Genomic DNA, 4,207 nt, shown 5'->3' with positions numbered 1-4,207 from the left:
TGCAGTTCAAACTGATTTTGTAGTCCAATGCTAATCATACAGTGCCACACCAGGACTCCTGTCACATAGTACTCAGTAATCTTCCTTCTTTTAAAGAAGTGCAATGTTTTTGTTACTCTTCAAAATAAGCAGTTCCTTCCTGCTTACAAGTTCTTAACTACATTAGAAATAGTTATCTCAGACCCCAGAATTCCTAAGTCAGAATCTGTTTTAACAAGACTCCCAGCCAATTTCTGTGTGCATTAGCTTGACAAACTCTGTTTCTTTCTCTTTATTTATCCTTTAGCTCTAACTAGTTGGCACAATCTTGTCTGGGTCATCAACATTGAAAACTGGTAAGACCGTGGATTTTGATTACTGTTCTAGGCGCAAAACTACTTCAGACAAAATACAGTTCTCAGAAATGTTTGTACATTTTCTAAGTTATTAACCCCAGTTGGCCCTTATAGAAAGCTCAAAAGAACCATTGCTGGAATCCATAACTCTTGTTCAATAAGAGTAGCGTCAATAATGAAAGCAGTTGTTCCCCAGTCTCTGCTTTGACACCTGTGTCTGGGACCATCTGCTAACACAGATAGTGTTTTCTATGCATATCAACTACTTGCACATGTCAAGAGTGGTTCTATGGCTTTACCTAGGATAGTGCTTATAAGAAAGTACAGCTGTAAATTCTACCACCTGCTGCTGAAGGATGGCATGATGTTAAAAATATAAACAAAAACACTGTTAGAACTACACTAGACCTTAGTGTTTAATTATTTAGACTATGCTACTCTTGTAAAGGAAGGAGCTCTGGTAGTGTAGTGGTTACGAATCGGCCTGCGAACCTTAAGGCCAGCAGTTCAAAACTACCAGCTGTTCCATGGAGAAAGATGAGGCTTTCTGCTCCCATAAAGACTTACAGCCTCGGAAACCCTGTACAGGGTTGCTATGAGTCAGAACCAACTCCACACACATAACCACCACCACCACCACCACCACTCTTGTAAAGGAGTCCTGGTGTGGCGCTGTGTGTTAATGCACTGGACTGCAAAGTCATTTGAATCACAAGGTGAGTGGTTCAAGCTCACCAGTCACTCCTTGAAAACACTATACAGGGTCGCTATGGGTAGGAATTGACTCATCGACGGCACTCAACAACAATTACTCTTGTAAATGACAGTTTTCTTCACTTACCAATGCAATAGAGCTGCATTGTGAAGGGTCTATGCATCTTAAGGAGTTCTAGGAAAAACAAGATCATGTGCTCTTTCAGCCTTTATTTTTTACATACAGTGTCTAAATGATTTTTCAAGGGCAGCCTTAAAAGTGAGAAGTCAAACAGTATAATATATAGTCTGAGGCATGTTTATATATGAGCATGTGTAGACATTCATGTGTTTGGTTAAAACTAATATTATGTGAAATCTGAGTCTTCCACATTTCATCAACTAGGAGAAACAGATGGTAGTGTGCCATGGAATTGGTTCTGACTGAGAGCAACCCTACATTGGGTTTCCGAGGCTGTAAATATTTATAGCAGAAAGCCTCATCTTTATCCCATGGAATGGCTGGTAGTTTTGAACTGCTAACCTTGAGGTTAGCAGCCCAACTCCTAACCATTATGCTCCTTAGTAGAAATGGGGGACAGGGGATCACTAAAAATAGTAGCCTAATTTCATTGGTTTTCATCCAACCTCCAACCTATGCATGCATAGTGACCCCAAGTATCTCTGGGAAGTCTCAGGAAAGGTTTGCTCTCTCTTGTACAAAAGCTGTTCCTTTATCTTTGAGGGTTCTCCTAGAGTGTTGTACTTGCTACTGTGTGCTGGGCTTCATCTCTTGGTAATACTCATGCCACAGTGCCTGTAATAATGTGGTGAAGAATTGAAATTGAATACCGATGTAATTGAAATTGCTCTTTAAGTTACTGAAACTGTTTGTAGTCTTTGCCCTGTGGCTGACAGGATCCTGGTGTGGCGCTGTAGCAAAGCACTGAACTGTTAGCCACAGGTCGGTAATTCAAACCCACCACCCTCTTCCTGGAAACCCTAAGTAGGGTCTTTATGAGTTGGAACTGACAGGACAATACTTAACAACAACAACCACAAAGCTGACTGACTGGGACTATAGTTATAAAGATAAAAGGATGAGAGGAAAGCGAGGGATAAAGCACCATCTATATGGAGTCCTGAACCGACTCCATGGCACATAACAACAACAACATATGGAATCCTGGTGTGGCACTGTGGGTTAATGCACCAGACTGCAAAGCCATTTTAGCTACAAGATCGGAAGTTCAAGCTCACCAGCTGCTCCTCACTATGGGTTGGTTCTGACTTGACAGCACTTAACAACAACAACGATATGAAGGATCTAATGTGTTGCTATAGAATAAGCTGGTGAACTTGAACTGTCAAACTTGAGGTTCAAATCGGCCTTGCAGTTGAGGGTGAAGCTTTATGCAGATGTTAGCATTTGAGCAGGAGTCCTGGTATGATGCTGTGGGTTAATGCACTGGACTGCAAGGTCGGCTTGAACCACAAGGTTGGCATTTCAAGCTCACCATTCGCTCCTTGAAAACTCTGTATAGGGTCACTATGGGTCAGAACCAACACAACAACAGCAAGCATTTGAGCAAAGTCACAAAAGTAGGTAGGAGTTGGACATTTCACAGGGGAAGAAAAGATGGAAACAACAAAGCAAAGACATGAAATTGAAAAGTACAAAGTATCTGGCTAGAGCATATTGTACTTGTTATCCAATGAATTCCAGCTCATGGTGTTCCATGTGTGTAGAGTAGAGCTGTCCCAAAGGGTTTTCAATAATGACCTTTTAGAAACTGATTACCAGGTCTGTCTTCCTTGGAGCATATTGTACTTGTTATCCAATGAATTCCAACTCATGGTGTTCCGTGTGTGTAGAGTAGAGCTGTCCCAAAGGGTTTTCAATAATGACCTTTTAGGAACTGATTACCAGGTCTGACTTCCTTGATAAGTTCAAACTGCTAGTAGCCAAGTGCACGTCTTAAAAAAAAAGATGTCGTGGCTGCAGAGAAAGTACAAAGGCATGCAGTTTGAATGATAGTAGATATGGAACTTCTCAAGAAAATAAACTATAAGTACTAGGACTCTCATCTGTAAAGTTAAAGATGGGAAATATGTAAAGTTTTTGTTTTCATAAAAAATGAGAAACACAGACTTTGTAATACAGGTGGTCAACTAGTTTCATTTCTAAGTCTGTCTTTTAGTTGATTTTACATGTGAGTTGGAACCGTTAGGTGCAGTTCACAACTCAAGCCAATTAGTCAAATGTGCATCTTAGTAGATAGCAAGAAGTGCACATTTCAATGAAAGAAAAACATAAAAGAAACACTTCCAGATACATTAAAATATCTGTAACATAATAATACAATGATAACAATAATGGCTTGATATTTATGATAAAAATAGTGCCTTGTTAGGAACCATAATACATACCTCAAATAATTAATATAATAGAATTTTTAAGGGATCGTTTCAGAACTACAGGCTGGATGCCTGTAACCAGGAACTATGCATGTACATGCGATCCTTTAATCCATGCTTTTTAAAAATTGAGACCCTCGTGTCTAGGACTTGAAGCCTTCATGCAACAACTATGTGAATGAGACTTCTTGGAAATAGACCATCCCTCTAACCCAGTCAAGACCAACATCTTGTATGCAACCTCATGGCTGACCTTGAGTTAAGAACCATCAAGCTAAATTGCGTTGGGATTCCTGATTAATAGAACCTGTAAGAGATTTAAAATTTTCAAAAACATATGTTGCTCTAAATCACTAAATTTTGGAAAATTTGAAAGGCAGAAAAAATGCACACACATACATAAATGTATAGCAATGTTTGGGAGTCCCAGTGTAGTACTGTAGGATATGCACTGGACCATAGGTCAGCTTGAACCACAAAGTTGGTGGTGCAAACTCACAACATTTAACAGCAACAACATGCAAGTTTTATTCACACACATCTACATATTCATTTAATTGTAAATATGCAAATATTTAGAGTTAAGCAAGTCATAATTTATAAAATATTTTTGTAAAATGATTCACGCATTCTATGGAAATGATTTAGGAGCAGAACCAGTGTTCTTCATTGATAAATTATATTATTTTTATAGATATTTCTGTAAACATGTCACTTCTTCCACTGGGTTGGCTCAAAAATTTAACTAATCTCTCTTTTTT

This window comes from Chrysochloris asiatica, unplaced genomic scaffold (assembly GCF_000296735.1).
Source record: "Chrysochloris asiatica unplaced genomic scaffold, ChrAsi1.0 scaffold00397, whole genome shotgun sequence".
In the NCBI taxonomy this organism is placed as follows: domain Eukaryota; kingdom Metazoa; phylum Chordata; class Mammalia; order Afrosoricida; family Chrysochloridae; genus Chrysochloris; species Chrysochloris asiatica.
This window is presented reverse-complemented; position numbering follows the sequence as displayed.